This window comes from Podarcis erhardii (assembly GCF_964252035.2).
Source record: "Podarcis erhardii genome assembly, chromosome: 1".
Lineage (NCBI taxonomy): Eukaryota > Metazoa > Chordata > Lepidosauria > Squamata > Lacertidae > Podarcis > Podarcis erhardii.
This window is the reverse complement of record NC_138497.1, coordinates 39176479-39190525: the sequence shown is the minus strand read 5'-3', so window position 1 is coordinate 39190525 and position 14047 is coordinate 39176479. Positions and strand designations below refer to the sequence as shown.

Here is a 14047-nt window from a genome sequence, read left to right as displayed (position 1 = left end):
TCCCTTCTGGATTAGGTAGGCATGCCACCCTCCCCAAACAGACCTGCTGAATGTCATCAAGAAGAAGACCACAGGCTCAGAATTTCCATTTTAGTCTGCTTCTGTGACCCATTCCTCCTTCTAGGGCAGCACTGCCTTTGCAGAGACAAGGCTGTCTTGCCCCAATCAATGGAGGGCATGAAACTACCGTAATTTTTGCTCCATAAGACGCACCAGAACATAAGACGCACTAGTTTTGGAAGGAGGGAAACAAGGAAAAAAATATTCTGAATCTCAGAAGCCAGAACAACAAGAGGGATCGCTGCGCAGTGAAAGCAGCAATCCCTCTTGCTATTCTGGCTTCTGGGATAGCTGCGCAGCCTGCATTTGCTCCATAAGAGGCACACACATTTCCCCTTACTTTTTAGGAGGGAAAAGATGAGTCTTATAGAGCAAAAAATAAATGGACTAAAGGGGAACAAGAGACCAGAAAGGTGTGCTTTGAAAACAGGCTGAAGCAGGCCCTGATCAAGAACAGGAGTTCTAGTTTTTAACTGAAATAATTTGAGAACTTCTTGTGAGGTGTATGGAACTCTTAATACTTTCCAAGCTAACTGTCTACTAGATGAGACAAATAATGGAAATTCTGTCGTGTAATTTCAAACCATTGTCAAGATTAATAATAATACCTCCTCTTTTCCCAGCTTGAAGCAGTTTGTGTTTTCCCTCCCCAATATGATTCACCAGAAACACTTCATTTTATACTGTCCATTAGCTCACTCTTCCACACAATATCTCATAGCATTAGTCCCGTAGCAGTAATTTCTTCAATAGTGGTTCATTACTGGCACTTAACAAGCCCCTTCTGGCCTCTAATTAATTACCTTGTTTCTTACTCTTGTTGAATGGAAACTACTGTCAGGGGCATTGTTTGCTCAATTACCCAAAAGCTCTAGACAAATGTTCAGAAATTAATGTAGACAGAAAGTGCTCACAATTCTGTCCATTGCATTGTTTTCTGGGGGTCTTTTTTTTTTAAGCAAATGCTGTGAAGTCTGAAAGTCCTATTCTTTTTGTATCATGATTATCATTTGTTGGTTTCAGTGGCCCAGTTTTCTTGCTGTGATAAAACATTAACTTGATTGATTGATTTTATGTGATTTCCCACTAACCCTTCACCATAAAGATCCCGGCTGGGTTACAACAATTTAATCATACGAGTATAAACAAGTAAAACGAGTCCAAAAAAAATCAGCACAGTACAGGTTAAACAAAACAGAAGAGGTGGGCCCAACAAAATTACTTTAACTAACGAAGTCCAAAGGTAAAAATGTATATCTTCATCATACAGTGGAAACTGAATACTGTTGGAACTCAATGTAGGGAGTTGCACAATTTACGGGCTGCCAGAGAGAAAGTCCTATTCTGGGCTGCAATTTCCCCCACTTTTGATGGTGGCAGAATTACGAAGAGAGTGCCTTCTGCTGATCTTGACTCTTGAGACAGTCTGGATGGATGGAGAGCATCTTTGGGGCCTCAGTACTTTTAGGGCTTCCAACCTTGTGTCTGGAAACAAGCTGGCAATCATAGTTTATGGTTTAGTGTGAATATAACTGTAAGGGTTCTTTTGCTGCTTTCTGGTTGCACTGGAGAAGACAAAGCATAATCCCTGCCTTAGCATCACATCCAAACCATGTATCATGGTTTGTTTCAGTACAATAAACCACAATGAGAAGTCAAGAACAAACTTTTGGCTACTGATTGTGGTTTGTTGAGAGTGAAACAGCAATGATCCCTGGCTTGGACATAATACTAAGTCTTGGTTGTTTCCTCCATGCAATAGTGGGAAGGAGTGAAACAGACCAGAACTACACACTCCTGGTATAATTTAGCATTACACGTAAATGAAGACAGTGAGTAGCAATGGGCTAGATGGTTGTCTCTTTCAGTGCAGAACTGCTTCAATCTTCTTTTCTTTCTACTATATACGTTGGAAAATGGCTTGTATCTATGTCTATTCTCCATGCATTTGGACGCCTCTTGAGATATTGTCACCCAGCTGGGTGTGACAATTCCTGAGGTGGAGGAACTGGTTTTCCTCTACGTTTTCATTTTGAGTCAATATGGTGGATCCAAATGTTTTGAACTGCACCAAGATACCATTGCCCACTTGGGTGTGAGGGTTCCCAAACTCAGGCAGCAGGTTTTGGTCTATGGTCTACTTTCAGTCATGTTAAATGGGAATGCTTTCTCTGCTCTGTAAATGAACTTTCCCTTTAGGATTGGCAGTTAGATGGTAGCATTTGAAGCTGAGTAATCATTCTATATTTGGCACCGCAGTGTTTCAAAACAAATAAAAGATGTGGGAAGGCAGAAGGCTGGTAGACAACTTACTCACTATTTATTTGAAAGATTCAATATATTTAAATAATTCCTCAAGTTGCTAAATAAATATTTGCTTCATTTCCCTCCGAATTGTGCAGCATTTTTATAGCGATGTTAATCACACATTAACTCTAGGCTCCCTGGCTAACTTAAAGAAATCTGAAGTGTGATTGAAAACCTCTGTCAAGCACTCCACTGTTACACCCATTCCTCAGTTTAATGTCCATGATATGCCAAATTGTTGTTGTTGTTGTTGTTTTTGGCTTGAATCCATAATTGCCTCCTGTTTCCAATGGAAGAAAACCAGATGGGAAAAATTGCTGTTTCTTTTATGGCTGCTTCCTGCAGCTCACAGTCTTCCGAGCATTGCTACCTACCTATCAATTCTAAATGCCCCATAAAGCCAATTGCTGCATATTTGCACAAGAATAATCTGCAGTACAGTGGTGCCTCGCAAGACGAAATTAATTCGTTCCGCAAGTTTTTTCTTCTTGCGAGTTTTTCGTCTTGCGAAGCACGGTTTCCCATAGGAATGCACTGAAAATCAATCAATGCGTTCCTATGGAGACCGTCTGGGGACAGAGGGGAAGCGCCGAGCGCCTTCCCCCTCTGTCCCTGGACCTGTTTAAAGCAAGGGGCGGCGGGGAGAAGATTGCTTCTCCCCGTTGCCTGCCCCGCAATCTCTCTCTCTTTTTTTAAATGATATTTATTAAGATTTCAAATATTACACATAAACATAACAACAATACAAACAAACAAAAACAAAAAACAAATATAATTTCAACCCTTATTTTCTTATAACTTACTTCCCCGACCTCCTCATACCTCCCCTTTCTATATCCCAATTTCTAATTGTCAAATCAGCAAATCCTCTCCCTTATTTTTCATTTACTTTTTAACCCTTCTTTTCTTTTTACTTAATCATTACCGCTGAAAATCATCTAAACTTCTAAACCCACGTCATTCTAGCATTCATTAATTTTACAGTGTTTACTAAGATAGTCCTTGAATTTCTTCCAATCTTCTTCCACCGTCTCTTTCCCCTGGTCCCGGATTCTGCCAGTCATCTCTGCAAGTCCCATGTAATCTATCATCTTCATCTGCCATTCTTCCAAGGTGGGTAGATCTTGTGTCTTCCCATCTCCGGGGACAGAGGGGAAGGCGCGCGGCGGACCTGTCCCCGGACCTGTTTTAAAGCAAGGGAAGGGACAGCGGGGAGAATCGCTTCTCCCCGTTGCCGCCCCTTGGTTCAAAAGGGGTCCGGGGAGAGAGGGGAAGGCGCGCGTGCCTTTCCCTCTGTCCCCTCTTTTGAAGCAAGGGGTGGAGGGGAGAAGATCGCTTCTCCCCGTTGCCGCCCCTTGGTTCAAAAGGGGTCCGGGGACAGAGGGGAAGGCGCCTTCCCCTCTGTCCCCGGAGATTGTGGGGCTGGCAACGGGGAGAAGCGATCTTCTCCCCGCCGCCCCTTGCTTCAAAAGAAGTCCAGGGACAGCAGGGAAGACGCGCTGCGCTTCCCCGCTATCCCCGGAGCTTGTGGGGCAAGCTTCATTTTGCGAAGCAAGCCCATAGGGAGATGCGTCTTGCGAAGCGGCTAAGAAAACGAAAAACTCCTTCGTCTAGCGAGTTTTTCGTCTTCCGAGGCGTTCGTCTTGCGGGGCACCACTGTATCTGAAAGCAGTAGCAGAGTGGAGTGTGAGGAGTCTTGGTTTGGTTTTGGTTTTAAAAAACGCTTTGTGCATCTGCATCTAATGTTGCCCCTTTCTAAAATTTATATATTGGTGTGTGGTTTTCTTTTTGTATATTTACCAGAGAATAAAATAAAACTACACAGTGGAGGCCATGTGTGCCGTGTTGCATTGGCGCGTGATATGAAATGTTCTGTGGAGGACACAAAAAAAGGGGGTCGAGGAGGGTCAGTCAGGAGGGCGAGTGAAAACTGCCCCTATTTTCATCTGAGGAATGTTGGAGGGCATGGAGATGCTTCCATGGGGAACTTCAGGTTCATTTTGCCTTAGCTTGCTGGAGCTGACAAAAGGGAAGCCATTTTGAAGCCAAAATGCTTGGGAGGCAAATGCAAGATGGACACAGAATATTGCTGTCTGGCAACAACAATATTCATAATTAAAATTCTTGTTTGCTTTTTAATTTTATTAAGCACCGTTTTTTGCACACCAGACAGGGAATGCAATCAAGGCACATTATTTTGTGGTAGTGTAGCAGAATGATCTCTTTCACACAACATAGCAGGCAGAACACATTCATCAGGATCCTCTTCCGATTTGTAACAGCTTGGAATTATGTGTATGTTGTCATGGGAGTTTATATACTCTCTTTCCTTGTCCATGGATCTAATTATAAAACATATTCATTTATCTTCTGAAAACCATCAGCTATCGTGACAGCAAAGCCATCGCTCATATTTTTTTTCAAACACTCATAATTCCTGCAGAATGTTTTGTGCAAATCGCAAGAACTCATGCTGACACCGTCTTATGCAGTATGATCGAAATGTCACCTCAAGTCTCACTGCCGCTGCCCCTTTGAAGATGATGATAATTAAACTAGTGGCATGTACATGACAATCCTTCAGATACCAGGGTAGAAAACCCTGGCCGCCTCTGCTGCAATGCTGCAATGATTTCAATCCATTAAAATAAATAGCAACAAGGAGTCAACAGAAATTTGTGTATTGAGAAATATGGCAGGTTCAAGAACCAGGCAGTTCAAAAAATTTCCATGCAGTCCTATTCAAAGAAAATTAAAATGCAGGCATACTTTAACATCATATCATGTTGAATCTTCAAGTGCTCCAGGGACTTCTCCCAGACAAGATCCACTGAAGTGAACTCGGGAAATGCAGGGTCAACATTTGCTGGTATTTGTGTATTTAATAGGCATATTGAATTTAGAAGCAAGTATTACAGAATCTGACAAATGTTGAGTTAGAATGGAAGGGTTTATTAAGAATGCTGTATCCTTGGGGTAATGGGTGGAATAATCCTTGGGGCGGGGAATGAGTTGGATAAATTTATAACTTAGAAAATAAGTATTTGTGAAACCACATGTGTAAATGTAAACATTTCTGCATTTATAAATGAATACCTGGAAATATCTATGCCATCTATCTAAGGATAGTTAATGAAAGTGTTTGGGGTGCGGGGAGTGACTTCTCCCATGTTTGGACTTACATCAGTGGGTTTTTGATAAAAATTCCTTCATCCCAAACTTGCAGCTGTTTCAAGGCAAAAACAAACTCATGTTGATATAGGGCCACTATCTAAAATGACCAATCCCCCTACATCCTACTTTCCACCCTCAGTATTGGCTGGTGAGGGAGGGGCAGAATTGCTCATTTGGCTTCCAAACATGGTGAATCACTGCTAGTTACCAAGAAGAGGAGATTCGAGGCAACAGGCAGGTCAGTGCGGTGGAGATGCAGTGGCAAAGCCAATCTGATATTCCTGCTGCTGCACTTGCACTGCACTGAGATCCTTATAGACACTGCCTCACCGCTATCACTCTTGGTAACAGGCAGTGATGTGCAGTATTGAGAACAGTGGCATAGCATGGAGTGTAAAATTGCTAGGGGCACAAAATGTCAACACCTAGTTCTGCCTCAGTGCTATGTGTGCTATAACAACACTGCTCTACCTGCATGATTGGAGGCTAGAGGCGAAAATCTATGCTGAGAGGAGGAGTGTGCGAACACAAAGGTCCTAGTCACCAGTTTCTAGCCATAGGAAAGAATCTTCCTGGTTTGAAAAGCAAATTTTGATGACAAATCTAACACAGGTAACTTGCAACTTACACATGTCTGGCATGCACAATTTCAACCTTACGAAATCAGAGGCCAGCTGGTTGAAAACACACAAATTAAAAGCGTGGAATGCTGAGAGCTTAAAAGATCTTTTTGCACATGTTTTCCAAACACGAAAGGCACTTTTAAGCTCTCAGACTTGCTTAATGGGCTCTGGGAATCCCTTTCAAGATCTTGCGGGGCCGTCCAAGATATTGTGAGAGCAGGGATGTGCATGCTCTGAGGGGGCGCTTTGAGCACACACATCTTTGCATATACACACTATTCCTGTAACCTCTGCATCAGATGCAAGCTACCTGTATATGTTAATAGCAAACTCAATCTCTAAGTGGCAACCCCAAGGTTTGCAGAAGTAGAACAAGCAAACCCAAAACCCTTAGGAGGGGCAACCCAAAACAACTCAGTGAGGATTGAGCATGCCCATTGGGCATGGAATGCTGATTAACTGTTGGAGGTTACAAAGCAGAGATCCAGGGTGGGGGTGGGGATAGACTGGCTGACTGACTGTCACCCTAAACGGCAGCGCTCCACACTGCAACATTTTGTTGCAGATGTCACTTGTAGAACTAGCTTCCTTCCTTGGTTGTCCAAACACAGCATGGGGCTTTGGGGATGATTTCTTTTTTTAGGGTATATTTAATAAGTGCACCTTACTTGAGATTGCTTAGTATTATGAAGTACATCACAATTGCTGCAGGTCCTTCTTCTCCCTCAGTTCAATGCAGCATTCAGGAGCACAGGGTGATAGTCCCATTCTCATTGTGTGCTCGTGTAACGCCCCCCTCTCCCTTTCTCAAAAAAGGATGTTCTGAAGCTTGTGATCCCCCATGTAGCGGTCATGCTCTGAAATTTAGAACATTCATTTTCCTGCATGCCACCTCTAGGCTTCACTCCAACACAACCTATGACAGCCCATCAGTGTAAAATATCTTTCTCGTCCCAAGGTCATCTCTGCTACAGCATCTCTGCTCAAGTTTTCGACTCAGATCTTTGACACATTACAATTCCTTACAGTGGCTAACAAAGCACAGTATACCAGAGGTATCACGTTAGATTCAGTATACAAGAGGTATCATGTTACAATCCACCTGAAACACGTTCAGGAGGTGAGCAGGCATTGAACTTCTATTGCAAGAGGCAGGTATACCATATTTCATTGAGGCTGCAATCACACCATACATTGAAAGCACCATAGTCATGGCTTCCCCTAAAGAATTATAGGACTTGTAGTTTGTCAAGGGTGCTGGGAGCTACAGTTATCCAAGCGGTGTGGGTGAGAAATGTGGGTGTCCTTTATTGGTGTGTGTTTTTCGTTTTGTAAATCTACCAAAGAATAAAATAAAATAAAATTGGAATTCAGGGGTTTTCTGAGGATGTTGGAGGATGTTTGTGCTGTGCCACATTGGTGTAGTGTTGGGGGCACTCGCCCTTCCTTGGATAGGAAGTGTTTTGAGGAGGGGGGGGGACAAAAATGGGGAGTCAAGGAGGGTCAGATGGGGGAGGGGAGTGAGAAATGTCCCTATCTGCAACTGAGGAATGTTGGAGGCTGTGGGTAAAACAGTCATTTTTACTATTAATACCAAGCACTCAAAGAAATAGTCATAGTGAATAAATTGCAAGAGATCTCTAGGCTAAAATATGTTCACACAACTCCTTCAGCAACTCATTTCAAATAATGATCAGATACATAGAAATGAACAACTCTTCAAAGATAATTAATGAGAAGGGTTTTTTTTAAAAAAAATTACAGTGAATTGATCAGACAACACAAGCAATGTGTGATGGTTATTGGTAATGAAAATGCACTTTAGAAACTCTCAGGGAAGTCAGAATGTATAGTGAAACAGAGTTGTTTAATTGTCTTAAAAATTGAGATGCATGGAATATCAGGAGAAGAAAAAGGGGTTGTCATATCCACGGTGCTGCCATTCATCAGATCATCTAATTTCATGCTGCAAAATCTTACTGGGCACAGAAAATAACAACCTCGGCTTTCAGGTCCAACCGACATCTTTTCAGGGGCACAGAACCTACAGCAGGATGGTTTTTCCCAGGAAAAACCTTGGTAGCATTAGCCATCTTAGGCCATATGGAAGACATGTCAAACCATGGGGTCTTTCAAGGCAACATTGCTACAGTTTCTAGAAGGGGCAACACTGGTTTGGGCTGGATCTATAATGGGCTGGGGGACATTTTTTCAGCCTGAAAAAAATGAAGAATTTGTTTCTAGTATTGTCATCGTCATCAGTAGCAGCCGCCCAGTAAGACCATCCTGGCCTGTGTGGGACTGACATCCAGCCTCTGCAACAGCCAAGAAATTCAGTTGAAAAAGACCATTCAGCTGTAGCGACTATTGAATCACCATCTATTTTAATTGTTATTTGACTATATACAGAAAGCCACATTGAGAACTTTGGTTAGTAGGTGGTGTATAAATTGTTCCTAGACAAACAAACAAACAGGCAGGCAGGCAGGCAGGCAGGCAGGCAGGCAGGCAAACAAACAAACAAACAAACATACATACATACATTCTATATACCTTGATGTTTCGTTGTCCCTGCCTGGCAGTGCTTTATTCCACTCTAACCAAAGACTTTAACCAGGAAAAATAACTATTGTTAAAAAGAAAGAAAGAAAAGAAAACTGACCCCAAAACGATCCCATTCATTCTTTCTCTTTTCCACCACTTGTTAAGAGCGAACAAGAGGCAACTGAATGAATTAACCCATTCTTCTAGATGCAAGTGTTTAATTTTAATGCAGGATCATCTATAAATAGCAGAGTTACTTAAAACCAGTTGACCTTATCTTATTTCACATAATCCCAGATACAAGCCCTGTCATTTTTTGTTAACTTCAAACCTCTGGCTACCCACTCATAGTGTCTCGTGACAATTTGAGAGCCGCGAGCCAGTGTGCTGAAATGGGAAAACATACCTAGAGTTGAACATGGGGAGATTTCACAGAGGGAAGAGAGTGCATGACCTGATATTTTGAACTTTGCACCATCATTTGATTGAAACAATGCAATTCCCTTTCAGTAACATTTCAGCCTGTAGATCAACAACTTGATCAAAAATAGGACTTTGTGAACCGTGTTCATTTATCACATCAGACTACAGTGGTACCTCGGGTTATGAACTTAATTCGTTCTGGATGTCCGTTCTTAACCTGAAACTGTTCTTAACCTGAGGCACGCTTTTGCTAATGGGGCCTCCTGTTGTGCCGGCGGTGTGCGATTTACGTTCTCATCCTGGGGCAAAGTTCGCAACCCAAGGTAACTACTTTTGGGTTAGTGGAGTTTGTAACCCAAAGCATTTGTAACCTGAAGTGTTTGTAACCAGAGGTACCACTGTACTTATATCCCACCACTTGATCCATAGATCTCTGGGTGTGTATTCCAAAAAACACAACAATACATTAAAAATATTATGTGGCACCAGTGTCAAGGAATGCCCTCCCTTCTGAAATATAGGCGTGCTCATCAACATTGGCATTCTGCTGGCTCTTGAAGACATACCTGTTTACACAAGCATTCCCATGACCTCTTGACTTGAACTTCCTGTGTTAATTGCTTTAATGGCTGTTTAAACTCTTCTAATTGTTGTGCTGAAGCTGAGGCTCCAATACTTTGGCCACCTCATGAGAAGAGAAGACTCCCTGGAAAAGACCCTGATGTTGGGAAAGATGGAGGGCACAAGGAGAAGGGGATGACAGAGAACGAGATGGTTGGACCGTGTTCTCGAAGCTATCAACATGAGTCTGACCAAACTGCGGGAGGCAGTGGAAGACAGGAGTGTCTGGTGTGCTCTGGACCATGGGGTCATGAAGAGTCGGACATGACTAAACGACTAAACAACAACAACAACAATTGTTGTGCTGCTCTAATGGGCTTGTTTCAGTCTACATTTTAATTGTGTCTATTTTAATGTTATGATGAAATTGCATTATTGTGTGTTTCAATTAGGTATGTTTATATTTTTGTTATTGGTTTTAAATTTGCAAACTGTTTAGAACCATCATGACAATTAAGTGATATAAATTATCTAAGATGAATACAACAGACGCTTGTAGGTTGTGCTGTTGTGTTGGCACCAGGACCAACCCAACTGTCAAATAACTTTCTACCACTATATTAGCACTCCAGCCATAGCTCACTAAATCCGAAAATGGACCCACCCATTGTTATGGCTCAGCGAGAAGTCTCTCAAGCCACCTGAGAACACCAGCATATAGCAGATGTGGTTGCCAAGCAACCATCATTATTTCTCAGTTGCTAAAAATGATCTGACTGGACTTGACCTTAGCTTTATATTAAGGGCACCCCTGAAGCTTTTCCCAAAATAGCTAAATTCTGTCAAACTGCCAGAAACAAAATTCTGCCATTACTCTAAAATTTTGCAGCCCATTAGCCCAGAATATGATCCATTCCCTTTAGGTTTCCCTGGGGAACGAAAGCATACATTACAAACTGATTTATTTCATTTAGAAATAACTAACTCCTCGCCGCTTATGTTTGTTTTCCACTGCACAATCCAAATTCTGCTGCATTTAGCCAGGTTAGATAAATTTTTACTCCTAAACATAGTATTGCCTTGTTTAAAGAACACACTATTGAACACAACAGCAACATTAATCTAAAAAGACATGCTATTACAAAGGATGTAGCAAACATGCTTCAAGATCAACATTGCTGTACAAATACAATGAGCTTATCCATGTGCTTTCAGAACTTACTGGGTTGCCACCATGGCCAAGAAATAGCCTGGGAGAGGTATTTGGTCATGGATTCATTGAATGTGTGCAGATTTTGCAACACTCCTTATCTACCATTAAGGCTGAGCTGTCTGTGAACAATCTATGGACAGATAAACAAAGCTGATTTGATCATTATATTGACAAAAAAGGTGCCCCTTCAATTAGCACCTGACAAGTCAGAATGAAGAAACAGCCCTTGATCTCTTGACCTGAGCCTCCTGTTTTAATTGCTGCGTTGTTTTAATGTGATTGTTTTAATGGGTGTTTTAATTATGGGTGTTTATATCCTAAGGTTTGTGTAACTAGTTTTAATACTTCACAAACTGCTTAGAAGATGATTTTGGCACTAAGCAGTATATACAGCAATAATAATCACATCGAAAATGAATTTCACTAAATATGAGAACACATGAAGTGCATAAAATAAAAGAGGAAAAAAAGAAGAAAAATGTCTGTCTGTTAGTTACATAAAAGAAACTATTCAAATTATTCACTCTAGAATGACACCCAGCTGATCTAATTTCTGTTAGGCAATATTTTCCCACACAATCTCTCCACTGTGATCACAAATTAAAATAATACTCCATAGTTCTTTACTTATTTTGTATTCATTAGTCCGCACCCACTTCTATATCTTTTTTTTTTTTAATAATATTTATTAAAAATTTTCAAATATAACAGAAAAGAAAAACATCCAAATTTAAGGCCTTATTTTCAATGTCATCTTTCCAGGACTTCCCCTCCCCTCCCCCTCTTGTATTCCAGTTCTTTCAAATAGATTCAGCAAATTCTTACCCCAAGTTTTAAAATTATTATCATTAACCCAATTTAAAAAATATTTTCCCATCCCCTAAAATCGACCTGTTCCCTTCCACGAGTTCCCCTCTTTAGTATACAATACAGGTTAACATAAAAAAAAATAGAAAAAAGAATAAAATGTAATTTAACACCCTTTGGATTCCAAATTTCCCTCCCCCCTTTCCCGGTTGTGTTCCCAATGTCCGTCAATGTCTACTGTCGTCCTGGAGCTCCCACATCTAAGCCATAATCCTTCACCAGTCCGCTTTGCCGTCTTTTTAATAGTCTTTGCCATCTTTTGGTCATCTTTGATTTTGAATGTTCAATCTTGGAAGGGGTCTATCTTCCAACTTTGTCCAGTTCTTGTTATTTCTTGTTGTTCTTATTGTTCTCTCTTCTCCTCTTTTTTTTTCCCCCCTGCTCTCCTGCACAAATGTTCTAATTCCAAAAAGCTTGTAATTCCTCTACAGAGGCTTTGTTATTCAGGAACAAAACATTACGTCAAGTCCCTTCCATTCTTCAATAGATAAATCTATTGTCTCCTTTAGTGTGTAGACCTCTGTAGACAAAATAGTGTTCCATTTCTGCAGTTTCCCAGGAGATAAAAAGTCCGATTCAAATTCCATGCCAGCAATACTTGTAATGACCCACAGCTCCTCTAGAGGGATTATAATAACTCAGTTTCCTTCCCGATCACACCCACCAGTCAAAGTAACTTATTATTCCTTGTTTTAAACAGTTTATATCCAATTTATAACAAATGTAACCAGCAAAGTCCTCGTAACAAAGTTCTCTTTTTGTTCTTCAGTTTTGGCAGCTCCTTTGACAGCTGTCAAAACCTCTATTTCTCCTCTCCCGGCGCTCTCACGGATCGCTCCCGGTGTTTTTCGGGGGGGGGGGGTTGTATTTTAATTCACATTCCACTTTTCTCCTCCAGCCCAGCTTATAATTTTCCATCGCGAAATTAATAACTTTATCAAAAAAAAAGTTGCACTCGATCTTAGTTGTCAGATCCTTTGCTTTAGCTCCTCTACAACAGGGGGGAGGCTGACTTCCTTTTTGCACCTCCCCCACTCGCTCCGAATTTAAGAAAAAATTTGTTCCCCTTTTTAATCCAAGTTCCAATTACTCACGGGTTATTCTTTTAAGTCCAGATTTTCAATGGAAGAAGCCAGCGCTCTCCGCCAAATGGCATGCGGCTTCACTCGGCAGGAGAAGCGGAGGACTCACAGCACCCCCCCGTCACCCGCTCCGTAGCCTTTAAAAAGGCTCCTTCGCGTGGTCGGGGGGGCGCAAACGGTGCCCGCCGAGTCACCATGCCCATGGGTTTCAGCGCCCATGGTTTTTGAGGGTCCCCGCGTCGCTGGCGCGGTAGAACCCAGCCCCTGCCGAGCAGGCTCCCTCCGGAGCTCGGAGGGAGTCCGCCATTCGACGATGGCGCCAACCCGGAAGTCCCACTTCTATATCTTCCAACAGAAGACTTTCAGTCCGTCATGTTCCTCCCCCAGAAGCCTTTTCGACTACAACATGATTATCCACCATGTTGCATGTGTTTAAAAATTAAATATCTGTTTGCTTGTTTATCTTTAATCCACCCTTCTACTCCAAAGGGTGTTGTTGGTGCCTAACAACTTAATATCTGATGAAATCCAATACACAATACTTAAACTGACAGTTAGAAAATACTACAGTGCTGGACAGAGCAATCCGACAGCTACTAGCCATGACGGCTCTGCTCTGTTTCCATGTTTGGAGGCAGAAATGCCTCTGAAAATCATTTGCTGGAAACCACAGGAGGGGAGAATGTTTGTGCTGAGATACTGCTTGTGAGTTTCCGATTGACATCTGGTTGGCCACTGTGAGAACAGGATGCAGGAGTAGGTGGGCCTTTGGCCTGATTCAGCATGGGCTCCTTATGTTCTACGTATAGGAAACAGGCATAATTTACACCAACATAAAAGTTAAGCAGGGGTATGTTACCAAGGGGCAGCCCGTCCTGTTTTGCCATCTGATGTGAAATAGGACAGCTCCAATGACCCCACTCCCCTATTGCCAAAGCCTTGCTTACCACGGTCACATGATTACTGCTTCTGGTGAGATCTCATGTGATGGCCTGGGACTTGGGTTCAGACTCGGAACCAGAGGGGTCTCAGTCCGCACCGGATCGTTTGCCTCAGGCGGTGTCTGAACGACGTCTGAGGCCTGATTATGAAAAGCCCCAGTCTGCACAGGTTCCCCTGCAACAAGCACCAGCTAGGCCGAATCAGAGGCCTGAGCCTACCCTGGCTCCAGATTACCTCATTGCCTTCAGCTG

The 14047-nt window shown here is 42.2% G+C and overlaps 1 long non-coding RNA gene across 1 annotated transcript in view; it reads left to right on the top strand.

Annotated features, from left to right (window-relative positions):
• Window positions 1-9848, top strand: part of LOC309345220 — a 67012-nt gene extending 57164 nt beyond the window's left edge. The window contains exon 5 of the long non-coding RNA XR_014158110.1: window positions 9793-9848. This is a non-coding gene — a long non-coding RNA (uncharacterized lncRNA). The remainder of the gene's footprint in view (window positions 1-9792) is intronic.
• Window positions 9849-14047: the final 4199 nt, after the last annotated feature.